The 18,875-nt window shown below is 32.2% G+C and overlaps 1 pseudogene; it reads right to left on the bottom strand.

The window, feature by feature from the left end:
- Positions 1-743: 743 nt before the first annotated feature.
- LOC131642395 (protein FAR1-RELATED SEQUENCE 5-like) lies at positions 744-10,719 on the bottom strand (annotated as a pseudogene).
- Positions 10,720-18,875: the final 8,156 nt, after the last annotated feature.

Here is an 18,875-nt window from a genome sequence, read left to right as displayed (position 1 = left end):
GGTGTGTGTCTCACAAAGGTGTGTCCCAAGTAAAGTGCTCCCTCGTTGACCCCCTCCTGAGTTGCCTCCAACAGTGTTATCAGAGCCTGGTTTGAGAAAGGAACCGGCTTACTTGTAGTTGAAAGTCAACGGATACATGAAGTTGAAGAGTCAACAGATACAAGTGTATGTGGAAGAGAAGTTTCCACATGAGGGGGAGCATTGTGTGAGACTCACACTTGAGGGGGAGTGTTGAGAATCAAGTGTGAGGAAGAAGTCCCACATTATTTAAAAAAAGGAAAGAATGAACACTTTATAAGTGAGAGAACCCACACACCCATCACCTTAAGGTTTTAGGTAGAGAAGTGGTGTGTCTCCCACAAACGTGTGTTCCAAGTAAAGTTCTCCCTCGTTGACCCCCTCGAGTTGCCTCCAACAAAAATCACAATTGACATATAAGAATCGAAACAAAATTACTATAACAAAATTTGTATGTCAATTGTTTGCATTAGAATTAAAAACTACAATAACAAAATTAAAAACAATATGCTATTAATTATAATTTAAACCAAACTTTATATTAGAATCAAAACTGATATATTAGAATCAAAACAACCAACTAATAATTATAATTTAAACAAGTCTTTATATCATAATCAAAATTGATATCAGAATAAAATCAAAATGCTACTACATCCTTCTAGAGAATAAAAACAAAATGCTACGAGATATTCATTCAACGATATTCTCTAATAACTCTATTCCTATTCCTTTCTATAATATTCTTCTGGAAACGATGAAGATGATTTTTTTTGGCAATTGCGACCATCATGATAAGCATATTCACCACATGCCTTACAAAGTCTTGTTATTTTTTTGTTGTTGTTCAAGAGACTTTTCTTTTCCATCTTTTATTCTTTGGAAAAAACTAACATGTGCCCCAAGGGGACAAGTTAATAAACTATTTATAGAAATATTTTATTGGAATACGTGCATTCAATGTGTCAAAACTTTAAATATGACTTTATTACATTTAATTACATTTAACTTTTTCTAATTATAGTATCCTTAACATGTGCCCTTATAGAACATGTTAGCATCACCCTTATTCTTTTACCACTACCTTTAGTCTTTGAAAATTATGGAGGGAGGATTCTTACTTCTTCAGGTATATTAGATCCGATAAAGGTTTGCAAATCACCTATCTCAGTTTGGTTAGAACTCTCTTCAAACTCATCCAATTACTTTTCCATGTTAACAGTCCCATTTAACACAAAAAGCAATTTTTCTTTATCTTGTTCAGCCTTGTCCAAGCATTTAAGTAAATGATCCCACACATCTGAAATGAAATTGTTATCCTTTTCTAAATCATAGAACTTATCCAAGACATTGTCAGCTATATCTAAAATAGGTTTTCAATTTGCAAACTTAGTCCACCTATTCACAATGTGCTTTACTGGTATTTCATTTAAAAATTTCCCTTTAAAACACAAAATATGTGTTTACAAGGTACTCCTTCAGCCTAAAACATTTTGCATAAGCAGTTGACATTGTGTTCAAACAAATTATATACCACTTTTCTAAGTTTACTACTGACATTACCATTATCATATATATGAAATATTTTTATTCCATCTTGCTCTTTGTTATTTTCAATTCCACAGTCTACACATGCAAGCCATAATTCATTCTAAAATATGTAAAATTTCTCACAAGTATACACATCTCTCGCATGTCTCTTTATGCCACGATCCATAATTAACTTTGGTGTAGTATGAATTGAGTTATTATCAGCAATTAACTCTTTATGTCATTGTGCTTCTATTGCTGAATCAAACCTCATCCAAAATTCAACCAAGCTAACAATAGGATTTAAGAAATTACCATAAAAAAATTCTCACTTTTTGATCTTGATGTAGTTTTCAATAGCCCGACAAAGAAAATATCTTTACAGTATGCTGGAATCCACATGTATCGAATATCAAACATATGTGATAACCAATCATTATTTTCTAACTCAAATTTGGTCATTATAGACTTCCATGTAGCTTCAAACTCATTTGATGTGTCTGACCCCCAACTTCAGACTTGTGTTAAACTCTTCATTAGCATTCATAGAACCACCTATTTTCTCAGAAACTTTTTTCATTATGTGCCACATACAAAATCTATGAGTAGAGGTAGTAAAAATATTTTCTATAGCTACCTTCATGGCAGGATCTTGATCAGTTATTATAAGAGTTGGCATTTCTCCTCCTACTGCTTCCAAAAACTTGTGGAACAACCACATGAATGCATGAATTTTTCCATTTGCTAAAAATCCTGCTCCTAGAGTTATAGATTGTCTATGGTGGTTTATCCCAGTAAAAGGTGCAAAAATCATATAATATTTATATTTCTGATACATAGTATTAAATGAAATCACATCCCCAAACACAGAATAATTTTTTCTACAAATACCATCCACCCAAAAAACATGTTTTAGCCGACCTTCTTCATCCAACTCATACACATAGTAAAATGATGGATTAACTTCTTGCTTCCTTCTAAAGTTATCATTAAAAACATGTGCATCAGAATCTTTAATCAACATCTTTAAATCTCTCAAATAATTTTGAAGATGTCTCGGTGTGCAACCAACATTTTGATAACCCCCAAACTTTTCTTTTAATAAGTGGAAAGTTTTTTATGTTCCAATATTTGCCTTACTATATGCATGGAATAAATTCTTGTGAATGGGATTCACTTTTCTTGCAGATTTTAGAAACGGTCTCTTCAAAGGTGAAACAAGTGTGTGTGAGTATGTGTGTGTGTGTGTGTGTGTGTGTGTAAGTGTGTGAGAGAGAGAGAGTGTGTGTGTGTGGCTCTTATGGAATCGAACTAACTCATATTTACCTTCTTCCACTCGTTTAAAAACAATATTTGCATTACATCTTTCTCTTGTAAGACTCCTTCTTCTAACGTTGATACTATATTCACGTTTCTCCATCTCATTTGTCTTCATTGGCAAATAACCTTGTTTTGAGCAAACAAAGTACTTCCAACGCTTCACATCGTTTTTATCTTTAGTTTCTGATGATGAACGTGCACTAAATCCAACATGATGTGCATATTTTTTTGTAAAATTCTCCACCTTTTTCTAATGTATCAAATATTTGTCCAATTTTAGGCTTTAACTCATCATCACAATTTGGATCCCATTCATTTTTCCTAAAAATTATAAAATAATACAATGATATCAAATATATTTAAATTAATTTATAATCAACGATCTTGTTATCGAAAAAGAAATTAAAGCATTTTCCTAATTATAAGAGGTACTAAAGATATTAAATAAATTCAAGCATAAGGGGATAATAAATATGTTTAATAAATTCATGCGTATTTGATATATTATTTGTTTTTGTCTGCACTTTGTTTTGGTTAAAGAAATTATTACAGAAAAATAGATTTCAAGCTAAATTAAAATAATGTTTACCTTGGATAGTTGAGTGCCAATTGATATGTCTTTGTCCATAGCAATAAAAAGTAGGAAACACACTGAATAATAGAAGATGATATGTAAGTGGTTTTGTGGAAAAAAAAAAAAGGAAGAAGATAATCACTTTTTAAATTGAAAGCATGAAGGGTCTGTTTGGTAAGAACCAAAAAAGAGTTTTTAGTTTTTCAGCTCACATTAATGAAAAAACTCTGTTTATAACATTGTTTTAACTTTTAGCTTATAGCTTTTTTACTAATTAATAGTTTTTTTTCAAAAGTTATTTGAAGTAGCTTTTGAGCTTATAGCTTTTAGCTTGTGACATTTTTTTTCAATTTATAACCTTATTATTTTAGCAAAATATTATTATCCTTATTAATTAAAATAATCTTTTATGTCATTTTGTATCTATCAACTAATGAAACAACTAATTTACCAAATACTCATGTTAGCTTATCAGCTATCAGTCACCAAATATAAGCTACCAACTAATTTTACCAAACACAGCCAAAAATAGAGGAAGCATTAATATGAGTTAACGTGATTTTTTTGTCCTTAATATAAATCATAATCATTTCACTTTTTTGATTTTTTTTATAACTCTTTTATGTTTATTTATGTTTTTTTTTTCTTCTAATTTTGTTATGTATCCTGTCGTAATTTCTTTTATATCAAATTTTAAAATTTTCATTTTAATTAATTAATTTATTTTCTTAAAAGATTTAAACCATTTATATTTAATAATAAATTATTTTATGTATTTTATGTGTTAAATAATTCATTATGATTTCAAAGTTGTTATCAACATATAGTTTAATTTTTTTTTTTGAATATTTTATTCGAATTAAGTGAACTCAATTTTTTAACGTTATGTAGTAAATTATAACTTTTTAATCGCTCAATATTAGAAATTTTACTAACAAAAAAATATGTATAAATTTTTCACATTTGAATATCATACTGTATCACTTATAAAGATAATAAGGATAAAAATGTAAATTATTAGTAAAATCCCTCCCCTCTCCTCCTGAACCAAACATATTTTTAATTAAAATCCCTCCCTTCCCCTCCCCTCATTTGAACCAAACACCCATCTGATTAAAAAAATTCCCTCACCTCCCCTCCCATTCTCTCCCCTCTATTAAAATCCCTCCCCTCCCCTCCCCCTCGTTTGAACCAAACACACCCTTAGGGTCTGTTTGGTTCAAACGAGGGGGGAGGGGAGGGATTTTAATGGAGGGAAAGGGAGAGATTTTTATTAATTATATGTATGTTTGGTTCAAACGAGGGGAGGGGAGGGAAGGGATTTTGGTTAAAAATATGTTTGGTTCACGAGGGGAGGAGAGAGATTTTATTAATAATTTACATTTTTATCCTTATGATTTTATATAACTAATATGATATTCAAAGATGAAAATTTTATAAATAATTTTTTGGAAATAATATTTGTAATATTGAGTGATTAAAATTTATAAATTACCACATAACGATAAGAAAATTGAATATACTTGATACATAGTATAACTTTCGACACAATATAATAAAATAAATGAATGGTTTAAAGTTTTATACAAAAAATATATATAATCGAATACATACAAAATTAGAAAAAAAATTCATATAAATAAACATAAAATGAAAAATAATAATAATAAATTATAGTGATTATAATTTTTATTAAATAAAAATAATAATTTAAAGGTAAAAAAATAATTATAATAAATCGATATAAGCAATAGAGAAAAATCCACAAAAAAAGAAGAAGCAGACGAAAAAAAATAATTTTGAAATAATAAAATAAAAACGAGGGTATTTTCGTAAATATATTAATTTATTAAATATTAATAGCCACATTCCCCCCCCCCTCCGATTCGGGGGACACAAAAAATGTGATTTGAGCGGATTTTGTTCTCCTGCCCTCATAAAAATTGAACCAAACACATTTTATTATAACATCATCTCCCCTCCCCTCCATTTACCTCGAACCAAACACACCCTTAAGAAATAAAAACTCTCTCAAATAAATGATTAATGGTGAAAATTAATTACTACTATTTAATTAAATCTGAATCAATGATTTGAATCTAATGGTTAAAATTAATTCCTCTCTTCTTCATTAGAATAGTCCTCTCACTTAAAACATAATATATATATATATATATATATATATATATATATATATATATATATATATATATATATATATATATATATATATATATGGGACGTATCAAATGAGAACTTTGGTTATTATGAGAGCTTTTAATAATAACCGTACAATTTAAAATCAATGTTTCGGATTTCACTCAAATTTTAAAAGACAATCATTAATAAACAGATTCTGATTTAAATACATATCATATAAATGCTTATCTGAAAATTAATTTTAAATTGTACGGTTGTTATTAAAAGTTCTTAGTTCTTATAATAACCAAAGTGTATATATATATGTGTGTGTATGTTCTCAATTAAAAATATATGCGCTCACGGTGTAAACAATTATTACTTTTGTAAAAATTGTTCCTCTTCTTTTGTAGAAAAGTAAAATAAATCGCTTCTCTTCCACTGTTCCTCTTCCCTCTTTCTATATCTGTTACTGTTCATCTTCTTCTTTTAAAAATACAGCATTTGATTTATTTTACTTTCTTCTTCTTTTTCTATTCCAGCCGTTAAATCAATGTGAGATATTGGATCGAACTCTAGTATGGCCGAAGGGTAGCTTCTTGGTTCGATAGGATTAAGCATGAAATCGAAGGATGTTCACATGCTGATGTCGAAGATGCTAGGGTTGTTAGCATGTTAAATTAGGTTTTAGTGTTTAAACCCTAATTTTTTAAGTTGGCTTGTTTGTTAAGTTAGCTTGTTTATTTAGTTGTCTTGTGTAATGGGCCTTGTGGAAAAAGCCTATTAGTTAGTATGTTAGGTTTTATTATAAATAGCATACTAGTCTCTCATTATTGCTAAGCTGCAAATCCTAATTTAGGGTGAGAGAGGTTATTTGTTATTCTTGTAAACTTGTAATCGTGTAATCTTGTTTTTAAGAGAAAGTAAAAGAATAACAGTTATAACCAATTCTTGTGTTCTTCTTATCTTCCCTAATTCCCTATTATATTTTGTTCTTGACATCGTTTTTCACAACAAATTGGTGCGGTGAGCGTGGAGAAGATTCCTTCAACAAAGTATGAGATTAAAAAGTTCACCGGAGTGAATGATTTCGGTCCGTGGCACTTGAAGATGAAAGCCCTACTGGTTCAGCAGGGTTGTTTGGAAGCGTTGAAGGGAGAGGCAGCCATGAATGCAGAATTAACGGCAGCGGAAAAGACGACTATGATCGAGAAAACACACAACGCAATTCTGTTGAGCCTTGGTGATAAGGTTTTCCGGCAGGTATCAAAGGAGACGACGGCATCAGGGTTATGGGTGAAACTTGAAAGTTTGTATATGACCAAATCGCTGGTAAATCGACTATACCTGAAGCAAGCTTTGTATTCATTCAAGATGATTGAAGACAAAGTGTTGGTTGAGCAGTTGGATATGTTCAACAAGCTCATTCTTGATCTTGAAAATATTGATGTGAAGATCGATGATGAAGATCAAGCGTTGTTACTATTGTGCGCTTTGCCTCGATCACATGCTCACTTCAAAGAAACTCTCTTGTATGGAAGGGAGTCCCTGACCTTTGAAGAAGTTCAATCAACCCTGTATTCTAAGGACTTGAACGAACGAAAGGAGTATAAATCTTCAACTGTTGGTGAAGGTTTGGCCGTTAAAGGAAAATTCTTGCGAAAAGATGGTAAATTCGACAAGAAGAAGGGCTAAAGCTAGTTAAAGTCTTACAGTGGAGAAGCATCTGGAATTCGATGCTATCATAGTAAGAAGGAGGGTCACACAAGAAAGATGTGACCTGAACGCCTAAAAGATCATGGAGGTAAGGATAATGGCAATGCAACCATTGTTCAAGATGATTTTGAATCATCTGATGTCCTTGTGGTTTTGAGCAGTGACTCGAATTATGTGATCAAGACTGCTGGGAAACAACAAAGCTTGCAAGATTGCAGGTGTTGGATCTGTGAGATTCAAGCTCCATGATGAATCAATAAGGTTGTTGACTGAAGTCAGGTATGTTCCTGATTTGAAGAGAAATCTGCTTTCTCTTGGTGAATTCGACAAGAAAGGATATGTTTTCCAAGGAGAGAAAAGTATCGTAAGAGTCATGAAGGGGTTGAAGGAAGTCTTTAGAGGCGTGAAGAAACATATAGCTGCCACAAACTATAGCTGCCACGTCCAAGAATCGTGCAACCATACTTTATCGTTAATGCGATTGTAGCTCGAATTCGCAAAACAGAACAGCTCGATTGGAGGTCTTACATAAATTTTCCAAATATCTTTTAGATTGTTATACTATTTTGAAAATTAAAAATTTTGTAATAATGACTCTTTTATCATTCTAAACAAAATCATTTTTTAAAAAATGTCAAATATTTTTCTAATTTTTTTAAAAATTCGTTTTCGGAAGCCTTCCTCTCCCCTCCCCTCCAAACTCCCAAACATAGCCTTAAGGATGACCTTGATACTCCAAAGATTCCTCCAAGAACCTTCACCAATCAACATAGTATCATCATCGAATTGAAGGATTTCAAAATGTAACTCATTACCTATAAGAAAACCATCAAATTAACTCCCCCCACACCAACCGCCTTATTCATCATAGCCATTAAACCTTCCGCTGCCAATAAAAAGAGAATGGGGAAAGAGGGTCCTCCTAACGAAGGTCTCTAAAAACCAAAAAGTCCTTGGTAGGACTCCTATTAACAAGGATCGACAAGGAACTACAAAAAACAAGAGCTTCCATCCAACCTCTCCATTTAGACCCCGAGCCCATTCTTTCCAACAAGAAACGAACTTTTTCCAAGAGACACAACCGTAAGCCTTTTCAAAATCCACTTTCAACAACAAACAACTCTTCTTGTTTCTTTTAGCAAAATCCATCACCTCATTTAAAACAAGGACCCCATTCAACATACTCCTACTAGAAATAAAAGCCGATCGACACGGAGAAATGAGTTTACCAATGACCACCTTTAATCTAGACGAAAGTAACTTCGACAAGATTCTATAGAAGCTACTAATAATGCAAATCGGCCTATGATGATCCAAAAAAACAAGATTATCCGATTTTGGAATCAAAGCTAAAAAAGCTGCAGTAACCGCTTTAGGTACAGAAACAGCCGAATGAAAATCATTAACAAAGTTAATAACATCAACCTTCACCACCGACCAACAAACCTTAGAAAACCTAATAATAAAACAATCTACACCTGAATTTTTTATCACCATCACAACTTCACACAACCTCCTTAATCTCCTATTCTGAAAAAGAAATCTCTAAAGAAGCAAATTGTTTGTTGAAGTGAAAAAACAACGTTTTCAAATATAAAAGTGATTTTTTTTTCTCATTCTCATGTATTAAATATGAGTTTTATAGTCATACATTTCAATCACAAGAAAAATCACAAACTACATACAAAACAACACCGATATATCTTGTAAGAAAATATATTTTTCTTTATTTATCATGTTTGAAATATGATTTAGAAGTCATTCATGTACTATGAAAATAAACATTATATACATTAAAATTAGAATTATAACGTGGTTGCAATTTCTAACTTTCATTATCTACCAAGTAATTATTTTGTTAAAATTATTTCATAAAATTATTTACCTTTCCGATTTTATAGGTAAATTATAAAGTATATTAATTTTTTTTCTCTTTAATTATGATTTAAAGCAATATTGAAGCTTGCACCATTAAAAATCATTATCTACTGTGCCACTTTAAAGTGATGTTGTAGGTAGTCCAACGATAGTGTTTTGTAATAAGAAAAACATTATAAGTTTTTTCAGTTTTTTTCTCTACTAATTATGCACGAAGTTTACTTGTCATATACATTTGTAAATATTTATAATGTTTCTTTATAAAAAAATGATATTAATTTATGCACATAAACAAAGAGTCATGTATTTTAATCACACGGAACATCCCCAACTACTTGCGCATAGCTATCGATATATATTTATAAAGAACTTATTATTTGTCAAAATGGTTATATTTTTTTAAGTATGATTGATTAATTATATTTTGATTTGAGTATGCTTTATTATATTTTAAGTAATTTTGATTAGACATAACTTTATTATTTTATTTTTTTACACACTAACCGATCCAACACTTTACATATGCATTTATAACCATAGCATACATGTCTCAATGGCCCAGACTACCATGATTTCAAGGAAGCTACTAATTAAAGTTCACATTCAAAATCCACACCTCCAGAAAACAATCCGGAGGTTTTTTCATGCTTACCTAATAGTAGGATAATCATATCACCATGTCTAATACTTCTAATGATTAAAAAAAACTAAAGAAACCTACATGGCCTTTTTGTTTCAGCTTTAAAAAATTGGATTTTGTTTTTGTATTTTTTAAAATAGATTTTCTAAAATTGTTTTTCAAAGTATTACAAATTTTTTTATATTCGTTTTTTTCTAAAATGAAACACTAATTTTAACATCTCATAACATCAACATATATTATTGAAGACCAAAACTTAGTTAAAATCGCAATTTTTTCAAAAAGTTGTATTTCAAAAATGATTTTTATGAAAATATATTTGAAATAGCTTCAAAATTAAGTGATTTTTTGAATTTTTGATATCCAAATTTTTTTCCCATAGTTGAAATATCTAAAATCATATTTTAAGAATAACTATTCAAACAAAATTTTTCATTTGAAGCTTTTACAGAAAGTTTCTTTGTAAAAAAAATTTTCACAAAATTATGTAACACTATAAAAATCATTTTTAAAAAAGCCAAAACAGAGTTCGAGAAAAATATTTAGCAAGGTAAATCCACTTAATGCACAACAGCCTAAGACTTCTCAACGACAGCCTTGTCAATGTCTTCAATATGATCACGAAGTACATTACACTGATCCATGGACAGAGAGATCCTTTTTTGCCAGGAAACTACTTCCCGTCTTTGATGTAAAACTCACGAATGTCGATGCAAATCTTACCCTGTCAGATCCTCACAGTAACTTTACTATTCTTCCCTATCTCACAGACGGTGATGTCATCCGAGTTATCATCGTCGGAATCTTTCTTGAGGGTCTTTTTGAGAGGCGCGCGGCCTTTAGAGTCGCCATCGGAATCTTGGTCGTGTTCTTCTCGCTTCTTATGCTTACCCGTTGCAGACATTTCTCGAAAGTTGCTAGAGAAGTTTTCACTGTGAAAAGTGACATAACTTTATTGATTCTAATATGTTTTAATAAAGATGCATTTTATTTTGTCTTTAATAATTATGAGTAGGGTTAACTTGTTTTTGAATATTATTATTCTATTATTGTCAATTCCATGCAATTAAAACATATTTTGCTTCTTCATTTATTATTATTATTATTATTATTATTATTATTATTATTATTATTATTATTATTATTATTATTATTATTATTATTATTATTATTATATGAAATTTTCTAAAATACTTGGCTTCTTCATTAATTTGTAACCTAAGTTAACATTACATTTTAATAACTAGTCTTGACTTTCATTGATTTTATTAAATATGCTTATATCTTTTTAATCTTGATTTTTGCATTAAAAAATCATTTAAAAAAATAAAAGTGGTTAAAGAAGTCATGGATTTAATAGTTGAAATTTAAAAACAAATAAATGAATGAGATTTTATAATTAAGAGGTGGAAAGAATAATTGCTTAACTAAATTCCGGGAAATTTTTTTTTTCAATAACCAAGTTTTTCAAAAAAATTACGCATATAACCAAAATTTCAAAGTAATTACATAAATGACCATTTTTCCAAATTTTAACACATTGTCGCCACGCCACTTGCATTGGCAAATTGCAAATTGGGGCGGTTTAAAACCCTCGCTAAACGTTTTGATTAAGGTAAGTCGCCACTTGCATTGGCAACTACACTTAAATTTTAAGTTTTATTGTAAACTGCGGGGGTTCAAAACCGCCGCAAAGTTTAAGAAAATTAAAATTTTTAATGTAGTCGCCAATGCAAGTGGCGACTTACCTTAATCAAAACGTTTAGCGGGGGTTTTAAACCGCCCCAATTTGCAATTCGCCAATGCAAGTGACGACAATATGTTAAAATTGAGAAAAAATTGTCATTTATGTAATTACTTTGAAATTTTGGTTATTTGCATAATTTTTTTTGAAAAACTTTGTTATTGAAAAAAATAATTCAAATTCCGGATCCTATGCCACTTTGTGGACATTTAGTAGAAATAGGATAGGAATCAATAACGTTAATATATTTAATTAAAGAATTGAATAATAATTAGAATAGACATGGTTAATGTTAACATAACTATTGAACATAATTCAAAAATTTAATTTAAGTTAAAAAAAACAAATATATAAATTATTTAATTGTAATTGCATGTTAAGATTTCAACATTTTGCCTCTCAACTTTATCCATTTGGTGAACTAGAATAATATTTTTTTTTTTCTGATAATCAAAATTGATGTTGATTGATGATGTAAGACTCTAGAATATGTGATGTTGGTCTTTAGTATTGTAGTGCAGCATAAACCTGCAACATTAGTTCTTCAACAGTCAAGTGATCAGTTATAAAATTTACAATGGGTATAGAGAAAAATAAAAATCACAAAAATTTACCTTAAATCTTACATTAAATTACATTTATACATGATTGGTATTATGCTTTGTGATTCATACTCATAACAATGGAAAAGGGAAGAGAAGAGAGTGCAACATAATCTCTCACATCTATATTGATGATAGTAGAGTAGTATATATCCAAGAGGAAGGGATGGTAGTTACATTAAGAGACTAACAGAAATAACTAACATTATACTCAAGTGTAACTACCTACCTAACTAATTAACTAACTAACTAACTAACTAATCATCTATTAGGCCCCCACAAGTTGGAATTTGATAAATGTTAAGCAAATTCAACTTGGATTTCAGAGATTGAAAGGGCTTAGGGATGAGAGATTTGGTAAAGAAATCAGCAAGCTGATTGTGAGAAGCAGCAGGGAGCAACTTCATAACACCAACAAGGTATTTTTCTCGAACTATATGACAATCAATGTCAAGATGCTTAGTTCGTTCGTGAAACACTGGATTTGCTGCAATATGGAGGGCACTTTGGCTGTCACAGAACAAGACGGGGATCTGTGTGCAAGTGATGGACACGTCTCTAAGAAGATAGAGTATCCATTGAAGCTCGCATGTGGCTGCAGCTAGAGCTCGGTATTCTGCCTCGGATGATGAATGGGAAACTGTTGTTTGTTTCTTGGTACGCCATGAAATGAGAGAGTTGCCTAGATAGAAGCAAGATCCAGAAAATGATCTCCTTGTGTCAAAGAAGCCGGCCCAGTCTGCATCAGAAAAACCGGTGACATGGAGAGATGAGTTGCGAGGGTAGAATAAGCCTTGGCCTGGACAATGTTTCAAATATCTAAGGACACGACAAGCAGCATTGTAATGTTGTGTGGATGGTTTTGGAGAGAAACTGACTGAGTTGTTGGGTGATAAAGGTAATGTCTGATCGTGTAGTATTGAGATATATTAGTCTACCAACAAGTCTTCTGTAAGAAGGAATGTCAGTAAACTCAGGACTATTATCATGGCACATCTTGGTTGAAGGATCAGATGGTGTGGTAGCAGGTTTAGAGCATAGAAACCCTGAATCACTGAGGAGATCGAGGAAATATTTACGTTGACATATGAATATACCTTGTTTGGAGTGAGCCACTTCCAATCCCAGAAAATATTTAAGGATCCCAAGATCCTTTATCTTGAAATGTTGATGCAATATGTCTTTGATGGGTTGAAATTCATGTAAGGAATCACCAGCTAAGATAACCTCATCAACGTACACAGGTAGAATTGTGAATGTAGATGATGTTTTCTTGACAAACAATGAGTGATCAGATGTGGCTTGTATGTATCCATGACGAATAAGAAGGGAAGTCAGTTTTTCAAACCATTGTCTGCTTGCTTGTTTCAATCCATACAAGGATTTGATGAGTTTGTAGATTTGGTTAGGTTTAGATGTCTGAACACCTGGTGGTATAACCATATATACGTCCTCATGAAAGTCGCTATGCAGGAATGCATTATTGACGTCCAATTGATGGAGATACCAGTTTTAAGCTGAAGCCAAAGCAAGAACAAGTTTGACTGTGGTGAGTTTAGCTAATGGTGAGAAAGTACCGGAGTAGTCAAGCCCTTCAATTTTGTTGTATCCTTTAGCAATAAGGCGTGCCTTAAATCTCTCATTGCTACCATCAGATTTGTGTTTCACCTTATATACCCAACGACAACCAATAGGTTTCACATTGGGTGGAAAATCTACAATCGACCAAGTGCCATTTTATTCAAGAGCATCTAACTCTAACTTCATAGCTTAATTCCAACATTCATATTTGCAAGCCTCTTGTAGGTTTTAGGTTCATGGTTAGTAGAAACAGATAGGCTAAAACGATAATGTGAAAGAGAAAGATTTGAATAAGAAATAAAGTTTGAAAGAGAGTAAGGAGTACCTGAGGATGATTGTGTTGGTGTGTCATTGAAGGTAGTACAAACATAGTCTTTGAGATGGGATGGAGGATTTTTGACTCTAGAAGAAACACGAGTAATAAGTTGGAATGGAAGATTAGGTTGTGGCTGAGGTGAGGTAGGTGATTGTGGATGAGGATCATCATGGTAAACAGAGGGATCAGGATTGTCATCCGGGGGTTGAACAGATTGATTAACAATGGGAATAGGTAAGGGTTGTGGCACAATGGGTTGTTGCTTGGATTCTAAGGTACTGAAATATTCCCAATTTTGGGTGATGGAATCAGACTGTTTATGGTAGTGAAGGATATGTTCATGATGTGTAACATTCCTAGAGGTTAAAATAGTAAAGGAATGGAGATCAAGTAAGATAGATCCTTTATAGCCAACAACATAACCAATGAAGAGAGATTTTCTGGCTCTAGTGTCTAATTTGGTGCGATGGCTGGTTAAGGTTGAAGCATAACAGAGGGATCCAAAAATTTTGAGCTGAGTTATATCAGGAGGTTTATTGTGGAGTATGTGATAAGGATATTGATGATTTAGTAAAGGTGTGTTGACTCTATTTATGATGAATGCTCCATAGCTAACAGCATAGGACCAATATTGTTTGGGTAGGTTGGAATGGTAAAGTAAGGCACGACCTACATTGAGAAGATGTTGGTGTTTTCTCTCTACTCTAGCATTTTGTTGAGGGGACTCAACACAAAATCTTTGGTGAATAATACCTTTAGAGGCATAGAATTGAGGTAACAAAAATTCAGGACCATTATCAGTCCTAATATACTTAGGGCAGATGTGAAATTGATTTTCAATGAGGCTAATAAACTGTTTGACATGGGTGGAAACTTCAGATTTGGATTTGAGTAAAATGATCCAAGTGAATCTACTAAAATCATCAACTACTGTCAAAAAATATTTATGATTATGAATTGAATTGATTAATATGGGATCCCATATGTCAAAGTGAAGTAACTCAAATTTTTGGGATGCTTTAGAAGAACTCAATGAATATGGAAGTTTCTTATGTCTAGCAAAATGACATACATCACACACAACTTTATTGTCATTGGAAATAGATGGATACATTTGTCACATTTTTGAGAGTCTAGCATGGGATAAGTGACCCAACCTAAAATTCCATAAAGCTTGTGGAGGGATCACCTTACAATATTTGTAAAAATAGAAGGTAAAGTGTTGTTGGATAGAGAAACATTGGAAATGGTAGTGGTGGATTCTGTTGCAAGGCATCTATGGTCTGTCACAAGTCTGTACAAACCTTCAATTTGATTAGCCAAACCAATCATCCTCTTGGTGTTCACATCCTGAATAAAACATTTAGTGTCAGAAAAATGAAAAAAATACAGTTTATGGATTGGCATAGTTTAGTAACAGAAAGGAGGTTTAATGAGAATTCAGGAGTATACAACACATTGGACAAGTGTAGAGAATGGGAAAATTGGATTGTGCCTGCAAGTTTAGCTACAATAACAGAACCATTGGGTGGACACACATTAATGGGTTCAATTTCATGATAGGAACTAAACCAATGTAATGAGGAGCAAACATGATCATTTTCCCCTGAGTCAAGTATCCAAAATTCAGGTTTGGTAAGAGTAGAACAAGAGACTGTTGAGACAAAGGCTTTACCTGAGACCTCATATGGTGGCATACCAGTATGAGTGGAAATATGATTGGTGCTAGTGTTTGTGCTAGGGTTAGGAGGCAACAAATTTGTCTGTAAGAGCAAGCTAATCAATTGAGCCATCTGATCTTGAGTAATACTGGCATTTGAATTGCTTGCAGGAGCTTCTTCAACAACACGAGCCACTGATTGTGTATCACCAGATGCAGAATTGGACGCATTTGCTTTTTTTTCGGTACAATTTTGGGGGAAGCCATGCTTACGATAGCACACATCAATGGTGTGACCAGTCCTGTGGAAAAATGTACAAACTCTGCTATCTTTTCTATTATTAGAGGAGCTACCATAAGAGTTGGAAGTTTTACCACGATCATTGAATTTCCTTGGATCAAATGCATTAACAAGAGTGTTGGCTTCATCCACATTAGTAGTGACTTCAGGACTAGGAAGCAATGAGACATTGTGACTCTCTTCTTGTATCACCATTGAGTAGACTTTGTTAATAGATGGAAGAGGATCCATCAACAAAACTTGTGTTTTGATAGCAGAAAATTTCTCATTCAAACCAGTTAGAAACTAAATAATTTGATCCTCAAGACGAAAATCCCTTGCACTTCGCATAGCAGCACAACGAAGTGTTTTGTTGAGCACATGTGCAAAATGGAATTCGTTTGTGGGAGTTCAATTCTTCCCATAATCCACGTAATCCAGTGAAATAATCGAGAACAGATTTGTTACCTTGTTTGAGATTATTGATCTCAATGCATAGATTGGATACACGAATGCGATCAACTTTTGCGAAACGTTCTTTGAGATTGTTCCATGCATCAAGAGCATTATCCAAGAAAACGATTGTTTGAGCAATCACAGGGCTAACAGAATTAAGAATCCATGAATGTACGAGGCAATTGCATCGCTCTCATGCAGAACGGTTAAGATCGTTAGGTGCAGGAACCACAATCGATCCATTGATGAAAGAAAGCTTATTCTTGGCGCCAAGAGCTCGTTCCATCGATTGTGACCAAGAAATATAGTTAGAGCCATTCAATTGAGGAGTGATGATGACGGAATTAGGGCCTTCACTAGGATGAACATAATACACTGAATCAACATCGCCATTGGTGATGCGGTGTGCAGTGTTATCGATGTGTGGAGGCATGATCAAATCAACAAGAGATAGAAGAAGAAGAAAGGAAGAAGATGAGCACTACCAAAAAACGAAAGAGAATCAACAAAGAGGAAGAGAAAAGGTATGCAGAAGAGTGTGGATCGAAGACGATGATACCATATTATGATTTGTGATTCATACTCATAACAATGGAAAAGGGAAGAGAAGAGAGTGCAACAGAATCTCTCACATCTATATTGACGATAGTAGAATAGTATATATACAAGAGGAAGGGATGGTAGTTACACTAAGAGACTAACAGAAATAACTAACATTATACTCAAGTGTAACAACCTAACTAACTAACTAATCATCTATTTATCATCTATTAATTGGGCCTTCATACTAAATTTTTAGTCGGCCTAAAACAATTGTTCTCAAGACTTGCAGAGAAATGGTGGTAAGAAAGTCTTTCAAAATCATTACCGACCTCTAGCGGTTATGTCATATCATATTAAGAGGTAAGAAGGTTAGGGAACAACTACAAAAGTAATAGAAAAAATGTATTAAATGATTAAAATTTAAGATCACCTTTTTATTTATTATAGTGATTCTTTTGTTTATAAAAGTGATCAGAAATAATACTTAATAAGTATCTTCCACTTGATTTTTTTTATTAAGGTTTATCCAATCACCTCATTATTGTCACAAAAGCAAAAAAAAAAAAAATCTAACTTTTGCACATTGCAAAACAATTCAGACTTTTATTATAGAAAAACAAATAACATAACATTAACCATAAGACCATTATAGCGAAGTGCGAGGTTTGAAATTAACCATGTGCCAAAGCTCAATTATGTTAACTAAAAATATAAACAATTATTAAAATATGCCATGCTTTTTTGTATTTGTTTTATAGTCTACAAAATACAATATATTCTTATGTATTTATTAGAATGCTGAAGTAAACAAATACTGTGAGATATGCTATGGTTACACTAGATCGTAACACCAGATTCTTTACACCGGAGTTTTAACCTTTATTTTGTAGGGGGACTCAAATTCCAAAAAAACATGAAAATAATAAAAGGGTTAATAGTATTTCACCCCTGTAATGTTAGCGAATTTTGCTTTTCCCCCTCCCTACCTTTAGACAACGGTTTTTTTAAAAAAACCGTTGCCAAAACCTGTCTTTGGCAACGTTAGGGGTAAATCAAAACACGCTCATATTACAGGGGCTAAACTACTATTAACCCATAATAAAATAATAAAAAGGGTGGACTGTACTGTATAAAAATACGGTATATAGTGTCAACCTAGCATTTCTGCAAACAAATATCATAGCAAGTAACCACAACCAGTGCTTGCTAACTTATCAATATGGCTACCAAAGAAACTTTGCTAGACAAGCCTAGGAAATTGCTTCTCAAAACTTTATGGTTAGTCCTCTCTTTAGCTGCTATCATAAGCTCATCAACCCTTATTGTTTCTCATCTCAACAAACCAATCTCCTTCCATCTCTCATCAGCTCCCAATTTGTGTGAGCATGCTTAAGATAAAAAGTCATGCTTAACTCCAGGTTCAGTCCAATCAGATAGAAGGCTCCGTTCTAAATTAAAAAATGAGTCCAATTTTTTATATAAATACAATTATTAATAAATAAAAATGGAAAAACATATAAAAAAATATAATTATGTATTAATAAAACAAGTTTAATTATAATTATTTGGAATTTAATCAATCTCATTTTTTGATTATATTGGATTTTTATTATAATATATTTTTTGTTTATTGAATTTTTTAAATCAATTTATATATTTATTAATATTAATTTAAAAAATTGAATTTTTCAAAAATTTGGGACCCTTTAAAATTTGAGGCCATCTGCTGTAGAGTCTCTCGCTCCTGCACAGGGTCGGGCCTGCTTAACTCATGTATCACAAGTAGTTCATGGCCCAACCTTGGCTAACACAAAAGTCCATAAATTGAGTATATTCGTATCCTTATTAACCAAGTCCACCACGTACATTCAAGAAACC

Source organism: Vicia villosa, unplaced genomic scaffold (genome assembly GCF_029867415.1).
Source record: "Vicia villosa cultivar HV-30 ecotype Madison, WI unplaced genomic scaffold, Vvil1.0 ctg.004919F_1_1, whole genome shotgun sequence".
NCBI lineage: Eukaryota > Viridiplantae > Streptophyta > Magnoliopsida > Fabales > Fabaceae > Vicia > Vicia villosa.
The sequence above is the reverse complement of the archived record's forward strand: the minus strand, read 5'-3'. Positions and strand labels throughout refer to the sequence as shown.